We start from the raw sequence: 17,113 nt of genomic DNA, 5'->3' as shown, positions 1-17,113 counted from the left end.
CCCCTCTGCAAATCATTTATGGAAATTGTGGATGTATTAGGATTCCAGCAATGCATTCAGGACTCGAGACACATTAGTGGAAATATGCTGGATTTGGTTCTTGCACATGGTATTGCTGTCACGAATATTGACATCATGCCTCTTGCATCGGTGGTCTCTGATCACTCACTTATTAAATTTACGGTTTCGCTACCGTGTTTAGTGGAACATCAACCTTATATATCACTACGGCAATGCATCAACTCCTCAACTAAGACTGAACTTGAAGCTAGACTGCCTGATGTCTTAGCTTCACGTTTGGCAAATACCCAATCAGTAGACAGTCTTGTGGATAGTTTAAACTCAGTGCTCAAAACTACACTCAACATGATTGTGCCACCTGTGTTAAAACCACGCTCCCCCAAATCACAGTCACCTTGGTTCAATGATTACTTGCGTGACCTCAAGCATAAGGCAAGAGGTCAAGAACGGAAATGGAGTAATTCAAAATTAGAAATATTCCACCTTGCATGATGTAATGTTATATTAGAATATAAGCATGCATTACTGGCTACAAAGTGGACCTACTACTCTGTTTTGATCAACAAAAACAAGCATAACTCAAAGTTCTCGTTTGACACAGTGGCAACACTTATTCATGGACAACCACCTGTAGTTCACTCTACTTTTACAGCAGTTGATTGGAGAGGGGAAAACTTATACGCAGGTGCAAACATTATAGGCTGTTCATCTGCAGTGATCTCCAATGCTTTAAAATGGACCAAAAAAAAAAAACAGAGACGCGTGGAAGAAAACGGAAAACAACCATCAAAATGGATAGAAGAATAACCAGAATGGCAAAGGCTCACCCATTGATCAGCTCCAGGATGATCAAAGACAGTCTGGAGTTACCTGTAAGTGCTGTGACAGTTAGAAGACGCCTGTGTGAAGCTAATTTATTTGCAAGAAGCCCCCGCAAAGTCCCTCTGTTAAATAAAAGACATGTGCAGAAGAGGTTACAATTTGCCAAAGAACACATCAACTGGCCTAAAGAGAAATGGAGGAATATTTTGTGGACTGATGAGAGTAAAACTGTTCTTTTTGGGTCCAAGGGCCGCAGACAGTTTGTGAGACGACCCCCAAGCTCTGAATTCAAGCCACAGTTCACAGTGAAGACAGTGAAGCATGGTGGTGCAAGCATCATGATATGGGCATGTTTCTCCTACTATGGTGTTGGGCCTATATATCACATACCAGGTATCATGGATCAGTTTGGATATGTCAAAATACTTGAAGAGGTCATGTTGCCTTATGCTGAAGAGGACATGCCCTTGAAATGGGTGTTTCAACAAGACAATGACCCCAAGCACACTAGTAAACCAGCAAAATCTTGGTTCCAAACCAACAAAATTAATGCCTCGCAGATGTGAAGAAATCATGAAAAACTGTAGTTATACAATTAAATATACTAGTTTAGTGATTCACAGGATTGCTAAAAAAAAGCAGTTTGAACATAATAGTTTTGAGTTTGTAGCGTCAACAACAGATGTTACTATTATTGTGAACACCCCCTTTTCTACTTTTTTTTTTACTAATAGCCCAATTTCATAGCCTTAAGAGTGTGCATATCATGAATGCTTGGTCTTGTTGGATTTGTGAGAATCTACTGGTACCTTGTTTCCCATGTAACAATAAGAAATATACTCAAAACCTGGATTAATCTTTTTAGTCACATAGCAGTACTATTATTCTGAACACTATTGTACATGCCGATAACTGCTGGTAATCTCATCCACATAAAATCCTTAGAAGATTGCCTTGCATCAGTGAGAATCTGGATGTCTAGAAACTTCCTACTTTTAAACTCTGATAAGACTGAAATGATGGCTCTTGGTCCAGTGAGACATCGGCATCAGTTTGACCAGCTAACAGCCTCGGCTTGTGTGTCATACATCACACTGACAAAGTGAGGAACCTTGTGGTAATTTTTGATCCTACATTGTCCTTTGACCTCCACATTAGAAATATTACGAGGACTGCTTTGTTCCACCTGTGAAATATAGTGAAGATTTGTCCCATCCTGTCTATGGCTGATGCTGAAACCCTGATCCATGCGTTCATCTCTTCTATATTGGACTACTGCAATGTTCTATTTTCTGGTTTACCGCAGTCCAGCATTAGGGGTCTCCAGTTGGTTCAAAATGCTGCAGCCAGGCTTTTGACACAAAGCAGAAAGTTTGACCACGTTACACCCATTTTGGCGTCTCTTCACTGGCTTCCTGTCCCAGTGAGATCAGATTTCAAGGTTCTGCTACTAACCTATAAAATTGTTCATAGACTGGCACCTCCCTACCTAGCTGACCTAATTAAACCCTACATACCTGCCCGGGCTGTGCGTTCTCAGGGTGCAGGACTACTTTGTGTCCTTAGGGTGAATAAGAAGTCTGCGGGTCACAGAGCTTTCTCATATCGTGCCTAGGGCAGTCACAATTATTACAATATTTGCCAATCACGATTATTTTTCATATTCGCGATTATTTTTCATATTTGCGATTACTGTGAATTATTTATTTTATCCACAAAGCATAAAACAACTCAGAATCTGACGTCGTTGTGCTGCAGCCTCGCTCACTCTGTTTGGCTCTCGTCTTACAGCAGGACAATAACATGGAGGGTCAGGAGTGATCCGTCCTGTTCACACCATGTGTGCGTAGTATACTGAATTTATGAGACCATGAAATGAAATAAACAGTCAAATATCTTTAAAAACATATTTAAAAATATATATATAATATATATGAATGAACTGAGCAAAAATTACGCATACATGAGTTAAAAAACACCCTGACATGGAGAAGCTGTGGTGATGTTTAGATGCACAGATCACAAAAAGCAGGTGAGAACTCTGAACTTTAACAGCTGTTATTTTCCAAAGGTATTTATTTGTTCAATCTTGAGCTTAATGTAGTGTTTCAGGACAAAATGTGACTGATGAGGAGAAACAATTTCAGAAATGCAACAGAAACAACCACAATTCAGAAAAACTTGGGACTGTATGTAAAATGAAGATAAAAATAAAAATGTTGCACCATTCCCAGTTTCTCCACTCACAGAAGCCAAACGTTCTTCCAGAGTTGTGTAATTATACTATGATAGTAGAATATAAAGAAGGGAAAAAAGAAAAAAAATAGACAATACATTCGTCAATCGCAATTATTTGTCTGACAATGAATCATCTCCAGAAATTCCTAATTGTGACAGCCCTAATCGTGCCCCTGTTCTGTGGAATGATCTCCCTGCATCAATAAAACAGTCAGATTCTGTGGAGACTTTCAAGTCCAGACTTAAGACGCACTTGTTTTCCCTTTCGTATGGCAGCATACTGGTATAGTATGTTACTATACTTTTTATTCTTTTAAATTCATTTTATTAGTAAATGGAGCGTGCCGTGGCCTCAACTTTATCTAAATTCTGGGTCTTTTAATGAAGCTTCGGGCTAGTGGCCGGCGATCACCTTAGTACTTCTTCTGTTTTTCTTGTTGCTTAATGCTGACAAATTATACTGTATTTCTTGTCTTTCTGATGCCTGATTCAGTTTTTTCTCTCTGTCTGAGGTGCAGCTCCATCCAGAGATGGGTGTGGTGTCTGTTTCTGAAACCCTCCCGTCCTGTGCACCGGCAACATTTCCTGTGTATTCGTTTTGTGAATTGTTCTGTAATTTGTGTCTGTATCATGGCCCAAGCAGAGGGTCACCCCTTTGAGTCTGGTCTGCTTGAGGTTTCTTCCTCAAATCATCAGAGGGAGTTTTTCTTACCACTGTTGCTCTGGGGGTTGTTAAGGTTAGACCTTACTTGTGTGAAGCACCTTAAGGCAGCTTTGTTGTGACTTGACGTTATATAAATGAAATAAATTGAAATAACTTCATTTCTTTTGTTCCACCAATCACTGCCTTCAGCTCATTTTCATCTGTCACTCCCTAAAAATCCAAACACATTCAACGCAACAAAGTAAATCAAGTTTTACATCAATGAGACACAATCAGTTCTTCCCAGTACCAGCAATGCAAGAATACTTCCAGAAAACTGCTGTTTGCAGAAAACGCATTCATCTTTAACATCAGCAGTGCATAGAGACTAATGAGCAAGTCATGCCACCGTGTTCTTCATGTTGTTATTATTACAAGAGCTTGCAGTAGCACATATTGTCCTTGATATCCAGCGGTACTGTTTGGGCTTAGGCAGGATGTAGAAATCCCACTCAGACGTCTTTGAACAGTGTCCTTAAAGGATTTCCAGGCTGTTGTACAGTTAAGACGGTCGTATCCAGACGAGTACCGAATGCTGAATAGTGGAGTTTCAGGCTGAATATTTAAACCCACCTTTAGGGACGCTCGTTCCATCATCCAGACAGAAACCAGTAAACACCTTCAAGATTTTGTTTGTTGAAAATAAATCCAAGGTCATTTGACTTGCAGATGAGTTTGGGACGTGAATCCACCACATATGCTTTATTTTGTTAGATCTGTTGTGTTGTATTAATATTGTGACTTTTCCATTTAACTAGCTGCTATTACTAGCATTGGCACAACAGTCAAAAATCGCTAGTCTGCTAGTCGGCTACCATTAGTTGTTGTTTAGTTTAGTTATTGTCCAGAATAAATTAATGAATTCAAATACAAAGTGAAACTCCTAATTGACACTAAAGCTACAGTGTGTAAGATTTAGTGCCATCTAGTGGTCAGGTTGCAGATTGTATTTATGGTGTCACCGAACATGGTTTTGTTTCCCTTCATGTCAATGGGGATTCTAGTCTGTTACCTTGTCTTACAGTGAACAATATGTGTGATCCTGAATTTCACAAAAATGATCCTTTTCAAACATCTTAGCAACCAGGAGAGAGTGGACGGGGAACAACCGCTGGTTCCTCTTCTTTTTTCTTCAGTCCTCGGGCCACGCTGTAAAAATGTGAACGATGGAGTAATTATGTCCTTTTTGGGCTACAGTATCACTGTGGTCGTGCAACACGGCGGCATCGTTAAGGGGGTCCGCTCCCATGTAGATATGAAGGACTCGGTCTGAGCTCGTGGAAACGCATCAACCCTCTCACAAACAGATGGTTCTAAACGCTCTATTACATTTATGCTGACAAACAAACCCTGTAACACTGTAGCTTTAATTTAACAAGTAACTGTAGAATGACGAGTTTAAAAACATAGAAGTAACAGGATGAAGTACATGAAGCTCTCCTCGTTCTTCAGTTCCAGGCTCACTTCTGCAAAAGTGGCTTTTGAGTCCTCACACGTGTCCGACAGAGTCTCACCGTCTGTCCTGCAAACTGAAATCTTCCTTATTCTCAGCAACAAAAATAAACTGAAATAAGTGAAACGCTGGGATTTCCTGGAAATAACTGATGATCGTTAAAGTCGGGGAGGTTTGAAAATCAACCACAGTGGAAATATTTATATTAAACTGTAAAATCAACATTAAAGCCACAAAAAGTGCCACTTAAAGTTCTTTGAAAGATTATTTTCATGATTTACTGTTAAATGTGAAGCAGATAACTAGAAGAAAATGAGTCGATGGATATCAGCTCGTTATCCGCTCTAAGAAATGAAACTGACTCTGGTTAAGTCAAGGGGCTTAAAAACACGGTTACTTAAATGGGAAAAGCAACTGGTTACAATTAATTACATGTTATGATTCACATTTAACGAACCGTGTTTTGTGGGTCTGAATGACACAACTCGATGTAAATCTTGCATTCTATTTATTTTAGAGTTTTGTGGACAATTGTGACTAGTTATCCAAACCAGGTTATTACCCATTCATCCATTAACATGTAACCATTTGTGGACTTCTTGAGTAACTTGTTGGTGCTGAGTGTCTGTAAACCTTCTCCGAGTCTACAACAAGTAGTTTAGTCAGGAAACATCTGACAGCTGTTTAAAGTAAGAGAAGCTCTAAAGAGACGTTTCCTTATTTTATACGGCTCCTAAACTGTAACATGGGTCTGAGTCCAGGAGAACATTTCCAGCGAACCGTCTTCTGTTGGGATTATTTTGCTGAAGCTGTCAGGAGGAGGTTTCTGTTTTAGGAAGCTGTTTGAAGTTTTCTTGTGGGATCAAGAGGAAACAGGAGCAGAGGTCTGATCGAGTCTGGTTGGCTGCCTCCAAATTTAAATTTTCCCTGAGACTCGTGTCAGCGAGACAGAAGGTCCAGGAGGAGCTCCGGAGGGGAAACGACTCAGTCCGAACCTCCAGCCAGAAAAACACACACACACAGTGAAATAACATCAGATCCACTGAATCTTTCCAGACTTCTTAAAAATAATAGAGATAAACAAACAAACCAAAGTAGGAACAAATCAAACAAAACCAGGAACAAACAAATCAAACCAAAGTAGGAACAAATCAAACAAAACCAAAGTAGGAACAAACCAAACCAGGAACAAACTAACCAAAGCAGGGAAAAGGCTCGGTTTTTGTATTGGTTTATTTATTTATTTTTTTCTCTTGAAAATGTCATTTTTCAATTTCAGATTGAGGTTCATTTTTTATTATTGCATCATAAAACAATAAGATGGATGCTTCATCCTGTATGTCTTCAGAATCTTCTACAGAGCATCCGTCTGTCCGTCTGGAGGAGAAATGCAGCGGAGAGAGGACGAGTTTGATGTGTTATTAGGAAGACAAGGTTAAAGATTTTACAGACTTGATGGACACTTTGAGCCACGCAGAAATAACAGAGGTCAACTGAGAGCACAGCATGAGAGACCAAGGATTGAAGGAAGGAAGGAGACGGAGGAGGAAAAAAGACCAAGAGGAGAAGACAAAGTTTTTACAGGAAAGCTGGAGGGAGGAAGCAGTTATGAAAAGACAGCAATATGCACCATCAACCAGAAATTGATTTTCGAGGAGGGATGGAAAATCATCAGGGTGATGCATCCTGCCTATGGTGAGTCTTAATGGTGGACGGCTGTCCAGTCTGTGTCAAACCGCCATGAGGGTGCCGTGACGTCGTCTCCTGCGCAGAGAAGGACTTTTACAGCATATTGGAGCGATAATTTCTTACATAGTCGGTGAAAAGCAAATTTTCCCTCCAGTTTCCTGATGTGCACCTTTTAAAACAGGCCAGGAATTAACACCAGCTGAGCGCATGCCTCCGCCGCCCGGCGAGTTCCATTCTGACGGCTGAACGGACTGTCTTTCTGCAGGGTACTTGACTTTGCCCACGGAGCCTCGGTGACGTCTGGGTCAAACGGTGGTTCGCCCCGAAGGTCCTCTGCTCATAAGCCTCTAGACTTCATAAGAACAGAAGGCCTGGAGGTGTCGCTGCTTCTCTCTGGATTTAGTAGCCTAACACTGATGACTCCCCCATGACGGGACGCCAGTCCATCACAGGTTACTCCCCCAGCTGTGGCTGGTACTCGACTCCAGCTGGGTGGACTGAGACGATGCACCTGAAATGTCTTGTCCTTGGACACAGATGGGTAAGTTGATCAGGAATCAAACTCAGGTTTACATTTTGGGAGGCCAAGTCCTGATCCCTGAGCTCCAGCACTCGTTCACAACAAAGGGACAGAAAGGAAGAAAAATGTGGTGTAAAATGGTTCAAAATAAATTCCTAAATCCCAAATTTTCTTTCTTCACCTGCAAACATTTTTCATCAGAAATTGGTTTGTAAAAATCTTCTGCACCAGTTTTGTGTCTGTCTGTCTCCCTCTCTGTCTGTTTCTCTGTCTGTCTCCCTCTCTGTCTGTTTCTCTGTCTGTCTCCCTCTCTGTTTGTCTGTCTCTCTCCCTCTCTGTCTGTTTGTCTGTCTGTCTCCCTCTCTGTCTGTTTGTCTGTCTCTCTCCCTCTCTGTCTGTTTCTCTGTCTGTCTCCCTCTCTCTTTGTCTGTCTGTCTCCCTCTCTGTCTGTTTCTCTGTCTCTCTCCCTCTCTGTCTGTCTGTCTGTCTCTCTCCCTCTCTGTCTGTTTGTCTGTCTCTCTCCCTCTCTGTCTGTTTCTCTGTCTGTCTCCCTCTCTGTTTGTCTGTCTCTCTCCCTCTCTGTCTGTTTGTCTGTCTGTCTCCCTCTCTGTCTGTTTGTCTGTCTCTCTCCCTCTCTGTCTGTTTCTCTGTCTGTCTCCCTCTCTCTTTGTCTGTCTGTCTCCCTCTCTGTCTGTTTCTCTGTCTCTCTCCCTCTCTGTCTGTCTGTCTGTCTCTCTCCCTCTCTGTCTGTTTCTCTGTCTGTCTCCCTCTCTCTTTGTCTGTCTCCCTCTCTGTCTGTCTCTCTCCCTCTCTGTCTGTTTGTCTGTCTCTCTCCCTCTCTGTCTGTTTCTCTGTCTGTCTCCCTCTCTCTTTGTCTGTCTCCCTCTCTCTTTGTCTGTCTCTCTCCCTCCCTCTCTCTTTGTCTGTCTCCCTCTCTGTCTGTTTCTCTGTCTGTCTCCCTCCCTCTCTGTTTGTCTGTCTCTCTCCCTCTCTGTCTGTTTCTCTGTCTGTCTCCCTCCCTCTCTGTTTGTCTGTCTCTCTCCCTCTCTGTCTGTTTCTCTGTCTGTCTCCCTCTCTCTTTGTCTGTCTCTCTCCCTCCCTCTCTCTTTGTCTGTCTCTCTCCCTCTCTGTCTGTTTCTCTGTCTGTCTCCCTCTCTCTTTGTCTGTCTCTCTCCCTCTCTGTCTGTTTCTCTGTCTGTCTCCCTCTCTGTCTGTTTGTCTGTCTCTCTCCCTCTCTGTCTGTCTCCCTCTCTCTTTGTCTGTCTCTCTCCCTCTCTGTCTGTTTCTCTGTCTGTCTCCCTCTCTGTTTGTCTGTCTCTCTCCCTCTCTGTCTGTTTCTCTGTCTCTCTCCCTCTCTGTCTGTTTCTCTGTCTCTCTCCCTCTCTGTCTGTTTCTCTGTCTGTCTCCCTCCCTCTCTGTTTGTCTGTCTCTCTCCCTCTCTGTCTGTTTCTCTGTCTGTCTCCCTCTCTCTTTGTCTGTCTCTCTCCCTCCCTCTCTCTTTGTCTGTCTCTCTCCCTCTCTGTCTGTTTCTCTGTCTGTCTCCCTCTCTCTTTGTCTGTCTCTCTCCCTCTCTGTCTGTTTCTCTGTCTGTCTCCCTCTCTGTCTGTTTGTCTGTCTCTCTCCCTCTCTGTCTGTCTCCCTCTCTCTTTGTCTGTCTCTCTCCCTCTCTGTCTGTTTCTCTGTCTGTCTCCCTCTCTGTTTGTCTGTCTCTCTCCCTCTCTGTCTGTTTCTCTGTCTGTCTCCCTCTCTCTTTGTCTGTCTCTCTCCCTCTCTGTTTGTCTGTCTCTCTCCCTCTCTGTCTGTTTCTCTGTCTGTCTCCCTCTCTCTTTGTCTGTCTCTCTCCCTCTCTGTCTGTTTGTCTGTCTCTCTCCCTCTCTGTCTGTTTCTCTGTCTGTCTCCCTCTCTCTTTGTCTGTCTCTCTCCCTCTCTGTCTGTTTGTCTGTCTCTCTCCCTCTCTGTCTGTTTCTCTGTCTGTCTCCCTCTCTGTCTGTTTGTCTGTCTCTCTCCCTCCCTCTCTCTTTGTCTGTCTCTCTCCCTCTCTGTCTGTTTCTCTGTCTGTCTCCCTCTCTCTTTGTCTGTCTCTCTCCCTCTCTGTCTGTTTCTCTGTCTGTCTCCCTCTCTGTCTGTTTGTCTGTCTCTCTCCCTCTCTGTCTGTCTCCCTCTCTCTTTGTCTGTCTCTCTCCCTCTCTGTCTGTTTCTCTGTCTGTCTCCCTCTCTGTTTGTCTGTCTCTCTCCCTCTCTGTCTGTTTCTCTGTCTGTCTCCCTCTCTCTTTGTCTGTCTCTCTCCCTCTCTGTCTGTTTGTCTGTCTCTCTCCCTCTCTGTCTGTTTCTCTGTCTGTCTCCCTCTCTCTTTGTCTGTCTCTCTCCCTCTCTGTCTGTTTGTCTGTCTCTCTCCCTCTCTGTCTGTTTCTCTGTCTGTCTCCCTCTCTCTTTGTCTGTCTCTCTCCCTCTCTGTCTGTTTGTCTGTCTCTCTCCCTCTCTGTCTGTTTCTCTGTCTGTCTCCCTCTCTGTCTGTTTGTCTGTCTCTCTCCCTCTCTGTCTGTTTCTCTGTCTGTCTCCCTCTCTGTCTGTTTGTCTGTCTCTCTCCCTCTCTCTCTGTTTGTCTGTCTCTCTCCCTCTCTGTCTGTTTCTCTGTCTGTCTCCCTCTCTCTTTGTCTGTCTCTCTCCCTCTCTGTCTGTTTCTCTGTCTCTCTCCCTCTCTGTCTGTTTCTCTGTCTCTCTCCCTCTCTGTCTGTTTGTCTGTCTCTCTCCCTCTCTGTCTGTTTCTCTGTCTGTCTCCCTCTCTCTTTGTCTGTCTCTCTCCCTCTCTGTCTGTTTCTCTGTCTGTCTCCCTCTCTCTTTGTCTGTCTCTCCCTCTCTGTCTGTCTGTCTCCCTCTCTGTCTGTTTCTCTGTCTGTCTCCCTCTCTCTTTGTCTGTCTCTCTCCCTCTCTGTCTGTTTCTCTGTCTCTCTCCCTCTCTGTCTGTTTGTCTGTCTCTCTCCCTCTTTGTCTGTTTCTCTGTCTGTCTCCCTCTCTCTTTGTCTGTCTCTCTCCCTCTCTGTCTGTTTCTCTGTCTGTCTCCCTCTCTCTTTGTCTGTCTCTCTCCCTCTCTGTCTGTTTCTCTGTCTGTCTCCCTCTCTCTTTGTCTGTCTCTCTCCCTCTCTGTCTGTTTCTCTGTCTGTCTCCCTCTCTCTTTGTCTGTCTCTCTCCCTCTCTGTCTGTTTCTCTGTCTGTCTCCCTCTCTGTCTCCCTCTCTGTCTGTCTGTATTGAGGTCAAATGAGGTACAAAGTCGCCTCCTTGTGCAGATTTAATGTTGGGTGTATTTCTGTTCTAGTTGTGGCCACTAGGGGTCTCAGTGTCTAAAACATGCATGTTTTAGAATAACAAAGCATCATGTTATGATTCCGCATCATCGTGCATAGGCTTGGGTATCGAGAACCGGTTCCTTTCGGATATCGTTAAGAAATTATTTGATCCACCGACATCAATAACCTTTTTACTTAACGATTCCCTTATCGGTCCTTCAGAGTGGTCGTTGTTTTGCGGGGTGTTTGTCAGGAAAATGATCATTTCTCTACATTGGTTACAGACCCTGCAACGGTTCTGTAATCAACTTTTCTGCAGCGCGGCTTTGCTTTGAACCTTGAACCAATCGAAGCAGTGATTCGCAGATCAAAGCAGTACTTCAATCTGCTGTTTCGTTGAGTAATATTTACCTTTTTTGTGTTAAACTGACCTGTTATGGTCTTCTGAAACAGTTGATAGATGTATTTAATAACTTAAAAATGGGACTGATGCTAATGCGTTAGCATGTCTATGGCATTTTCATTGTTAAAGTTAGCATTAAGCTGTTTGCATCTCAGCACGTTTGTGTGCATTTGTTTTCTGTATAATTAATGGCTCGGCGTTTGTTGTCGTAAAAGAGTCAGATTGTATTTATTTATTTATTTTATTCATAAATTAATAATAGCAACAACAACAATAATAGTAATAATAACTCATAGTAACTAATAATGCTACAATACAGTTTTAGAGAAAGAGACAAAAAGAACCCGATAAAACAAAACACAACAGAAAATATAAAGCCGACTAACAATGAATGTAAATAAATACATATAGAAATAAGTGTTTCCTGTGAACACCTAGTGACTCTTCCACCTCCACTTCATCACTGTCTTATTTAAGTTTAATGACAGTTTGTTTCAGTCAAACCATATTTTCAATTTGTTAATTTCTTCAGTTATTTCCTCCAGAACTTTCTGCAAAACTAGAAAACTGCTGCATCCTATTAAGAGCAGAATACTACTGGAATGAATTTAAATAAGGAAAGTTGTGGGGGTTTTTCTTCACTAAATGGATGCTGCACTCACTGCAGTTTATTGTCTGGAATAGTCCCAGATTACATTTCAGAGCTTCTAGAATTCAAACATTTTCCTGCAGGTGGTGTTGGGGGTAATTTTGTGTTTCAGCTTTTTTTGTTTTTCACCACTTTCATCCCTGAATATGTGAAATCGTGAGTCACTTTTGTGCAGATTAAAGTCACTAACTGAGACTCCTGTCTTGTTGGGAGAAAGAAACCAGAATCGTCCTCCGTTCTGTTCACACAGCTCCAAACGCTGCGCGGCTCTCTGACGAGTCAAGTTAGAACAATAGAGTCCAGTCAAAATGAATAAATTCAAAGTGAAACACCATTTAAATTAAATGTCACCTCTTCACAAATGTTGTAACACAAACAAACTGCAATCAATCAAAATGTTTTTTTCCTCCCAAAACGAGACGTCCTGCGCTGACGTGCAGCAGCCGGCTGAGCTCAGCTCAGAGGTACGGAGAGACATTCATGCCAAAATGTCTGAAAGGAAATGCTTTTGACAAAAACTACAGATTTTATTTATGTCCAGAAATCAAGGATCCAGCAACCAATTTAAAATGTTGTTGACATAGAAAACCTGTAAAGCCTACTTTTAGTACACAGAAAATTCACAAGAGGTATTGATAAGGGAATCAATAAGGAATTGGATCGATAAGCGGAATCGATATCGATAAAATCTTATCAATACTCATCCCTAGTAGTGTCGCAGAATCATCCATTGTGGGCGTGGCTATAGATGACATATTTATTATGTAAAATAAAGTTTTGCCATCTTGAATTTCAAGTTGCCATGGTCATGTCTGAGGCGTGTTTGTGCCACATTTGGTGATTGTGTCACCATTTGAAAGATTCCTTCTGGTATATTCTGTTACCTGGTGCGTCTCAGTTCCTGGTCTGGACTCTTTACGTCCATCTACGAGAACAACCTCTATACACGTGTTTTACTGAGCCATCGTCACGTCACAGAGTGCAGGAATGTTATTCAGACCAGAGTTTTTCTCCTTTGAAGCAGGACTGACCTTGGAACTTGGCACCCTGAAAAGCTGATTTTTCATCTGTATGAATGTTGAGAAGAGACGCAGTCAGACTCAGAGAAAGTCACAAAAGCACATTAATGCCGAGGAAAAAGATAAAAGCATTTGCGTTGGTCTGCACAAGTGAAGAATGACGTCTGTTCGTTCAGTTCTGGATTCAAAGCACCCGGACTCTTCGACACGGGTTCAAAGTGTGGCGGCAGAATGAAAGCTTCAGTTATTCTGTCTTCCACTGAATGATGAATGAGAAAAAATGTAAGTGCCGCTTATGTTCAGTCTTTGGGCTGAAGAGGCCTCGTGTCGACTAAACGTGTCTAGTTTTTCTCTTCAGTAAATGTCTGCGTCCAGACTGCAGCGAGCACGCCAGCGTGTTTTTAGTTTTTTCTCTGAGGAACTGACTTCAGATGTCTGTATCTTTACATAAGGAATCTTGATTTATCCTGAAGTATTTGTTTTCATCCACTGCAATGCACACTTTCAATGCAAGGGGGCGCTCTCTGGTCTCATCTGCAGCCACAGTCAAAAGTGCGCACTGATGGATTCACCACTTTCAAGACACTGGTGGTTTTTACAAGCAAAAAGGTTTTTCTTCTTCTTGTTAAGTTCAGCACCTGTTTTTGTTATTTTGTTTGTTTTTTTGCACCCAACTCTCTTGTTGAGCCTTATGTGCCTCCTCATACCCTGTCATGCCTGGCTGCAGTAGCCTGGCAGTCTATGGGTGCAGCCCCTGGGTGTGGTACCCTGGTGGTACCCTGGGTGCGGTCCCTGTGTACAGTACCCCAGGTGCAGTACTGTGGTTGCGGCCCCTGGGTGCGGGGGCTGCAACCAGGGGTGTTTGAGCACGCTTTTGGCAGAACTTGTCTTGACATTTGTCATCAGTAGGTGTTCATGCTGTAGCATCTCAGTTGAACCCACATCGAGTCAGAGGAAATAACTTTTAATGTCTGAACTTTTGGTTTCGCAGCACATCTGTATCTGTTAAATCATCACCGACAGCAGCTTCCCCGCGACAACTCGTGCAGAATCACAATTTTCTCTTAATTTGTCTTCACCTGAGTGCCTGAAAGCTTGATGACAGAGCAGACGGAAATCATCAGCTCTCATTAAGCCCAGCTAATTAGACAGTGTCGTAATGAGACGTGTTTGCTGTGAAAGCTTTTTATACCGTATGCCTCCTGATAGGAAATTGCAACATATAAATAAAGCCGTTAGCTGAAACCACACTCCCAAATGAGAGGTTTTACACTTTTCCAATTAACCACCTGACTATAAAAGTCTGTTTACTGAGTAATTGTTGATTGGCGTTATTCAAAATCTTTTCCTTGTTGGAAGGTGACAGTTTAAAGCTACAGTGTGTCAGATTTCATGCCATCTAGTGGAGAAGTTGCAGATTGCAACATACTACTGCTGACCACAATGTTGACTCCCGTCATGTTTTTGTTTCTTTGACAGTGGCGAGTCGCGCTCCCTTACTTTCTTCTCTTGATAAACAATATGTCAGATCCTCCCTTTCACAAAAATGACGGTTCCCAAGCTCCTTAGCCTGCACGAGCAACCAGTAGATGGTGTATTGGGGAGGAACCCCTGATTCCTCCGTTTTTCTTAAGTTTTCCAGCTGCACAATGTGAAGGTGGAGTCTGTTTTTGCCTCTTGGGTGCTGGTGTCAACATGACGGCACAACATGATTGGCTCCACTCCCATCTCACTATGAACCACAACAAACATTATTAGCCATCAGTCATGTTAATTTCATTGTAAGACTCAGGTTTTGTTCCAATCCAGTCACATTTGAAGAAACCTTCTATGTATTTTTGGTACTAGTATTGAACAACATAAAATATTAATGGTGTGACTGTTTGATTTAATGATTTCTTTAAATACGAATGTGTTCTCTGTTTTCCCAAAATCAATCTGTTATTGAACATTTGAGAACAAGAGCAGCTGCTGTTGTGGTGACTTGATTCTGAGCGTGCTGGCTGTATGATGACCGTGACGAAACATTATTCCACTTCTTTTCCCGTCCTCACTCTGACTGCTTATAGTAGTAGCTGCTCTGAGTGGCACTTTGATTGGCACGCAGCCCTGAGCTGCTGTTGAATATTATCATTTATCAGTATTAGAACATTTTGTGTGTGTGTGTGTGTTCTTTTTTCTGAGTCATTGTATAATTCCTGACTCTGTTGTCGAACATGTGGGTGTTTGTGTCCTGATTATTGTTCATTTATGTCGACATGTCGTGTGTCCTTTTTGTATGTTTTTTTTTGGGGGGGGGGGGGGGGGCTCTCGTATCACTAACTAGTTGCACAAAGTACACCTGACTTTTCACTGTTGTAGATCACTTTGTGTCGTCCTCACGTCAGATTTATTTTTGACATGTTTTAAAGGTTCCTGACAGCTCAGAATGACCTCCAACTTGCTGTTACCCCGTTAGCCCCATTTCAGGCCCCCATTGGTGTTTCTGGACCACAAACGTTTGTCACACGCGTGTTGAAGCTGTGCCGCGGAGTCCGTCGTCGGAGTCGGATGTGACAGACGGCTCTTAATGCTGTTGAGAACTCTGAAAGGAACAGATTGAGTTCATGTGCACAGAGAGAGAAAACAAACGAAAAGCTGTCGTAATCACAGCTTTAAAGAAAAAAAACCTGCTGCTGTGCAGTTTGAAGGAGTTTTTTTTTTTTCCAGGTTTCTTGCACTTTTTGAAAACTTCTCTCCTCTGGTCTCTATTTTTATCCCCTTTGATGACTGAGCAGTTCATGCAGACTTCATTAGATTTGAAGAGGATCAGAATGAGCTGGATAGAGAGGGAGAACGTCAAATGTGGAGATGGAAAATATGCAGGTCTGGTGGAACCACAGATCTACATTAACAGGAGCAAGAAGAGAAATATGACAATAAACAATAAACTGGAGCCTTTGATGACAATAAATCCATCAGCAGTGCAGAGATGGTTGTGGATGTGTCAGTGAGATGTAGAACCCACAGCAGTTGAGTGAGGATCATCCATTGAAGGAGAACGATGCAGCACTGGCCTAATTTTTGTTTTTCTAGAAAAAATTAAATATTTCCCCTGAAGGGAAAAATTTCAGACGAACAGATGGACTTGAATGTCTTACAGCAGTGACCCATGTAGTCTGTGGTAGTGATGTCATAGATCACGTGGGGGCTTCCTCCAACTTGTGGGAGGGATGATGGGAAGCACACAATGGCAGCCAATCAGAGTAAAGATGCACAGTGACATCAGTTGGCTGTTTGTGCCCAAAAAAAAAAAATTCCAACATGGCGTAAAACACTCTGAAACTGTTTATTTCTGTATAAATCTAATATGTGCCTCATACATTTAGTAAATGTTAGTGAGAAATAAACACAAAATCTAAAAACATTGTTTTTGTAACCAGATAAGACCTCTGAAGCAAATAATGAGATATCTCACAGATGTTTCAGCAACACGCAAAGTCAAAGGTCATTTCCGGTCATGTCCAAATCTCATGTACACGCATGACCTCCTGCAGGTGGCATTAAAAGGGAAATAAAATAAAATATTTAAATACTTGATCTGTGAATATGTCGTCTTCATTAAGATGAGCTGTAATTTTACAACACATTTAAAAACTTAAATAAATAAACTGATGTTATATGTTTGGATTTCAGCAGAAACTAAACTGAATCAGTTCTGTGGAATTTGAAAGGCCGGACAGCTTTAACATAATGAACACATAGCTGCAGTATTTGCAAAAATGAGAGAAAAGCCAAATGTAACAATAATCTGCAAAGTTTTCTTTTTAAATTGAATTCTGAGTAAAATGTGTGTTCATAAATCTCCATCTGCTGGTGATGTTTCACACTGAGTGAGTGTGGCACGCTGTGCGAGGTGATACTGACACTTATGTTCACACACAGCTTCACATTGCCATTCAAATGAAACATGAGTAACACTGTCGCTCGCCGTCACACTGCAACATTCAGACGGAAAAACCGGATTCATCATCCGTGGAGCCAAAGTTCAAAAGTAAATGCTTTTTAACAAGTCATTTTTGTTTGAATTCATGTTCATCTCACCGAGTGCCGTGTCAGATATTTGTTTGGTACAATTTAGTGAATTAATTATCTGCTCTGCAGGGAAACTGTGTTTGTCTGAGTCTGTTTTTCTCTCCGTCAACACCGTCTTTCACAGAGTTGTGGACAAATAAAAAGCAGCAGCACTGCCAGACGTAAACTTTGAAAATGAACCAAAAAAAGAGAAAAACAAGCTGACAAACAGCTGATTTAAAGGTTTTCTTCAAAAAC

At 42.3% G+C, this 17,113-nt stretch overlaps 1 protein-coding gene across 1 annotated transcript in view; it reads left to right on the top strand.

Moving 5' to 3' along the window:
• Positions 1 to 17,113, top strand: part of LOC117531332 (ras-related protein Rab-26) — a 111,214-nt gene that overhangs the window by 36,721 nt on the left and 57,380 nt on the right. The window lies entirely within an intron of this gene.

Source organism: Thalassophryne amazonica, chromosome 18 (genome assembly GCF_902500255.1).
Source record: "Thalassophryne amazonica chromosome 18, fThaAma1.1, whole genome shotgun sequence".
In the NCBI taxonomy this organism is placed as follows: domain Eukaryota; kingdom Metazoa; phylum Chordata; class Actinopteri; order Batrachoidiformes; family Batrachoididae; genus Thalassophryne; species Thalassophryne amazonica.
Note: the sequence above shows the minus strand (reverse complement) of the source record. Positions and strands in the feature narration are given on the sequence as shown.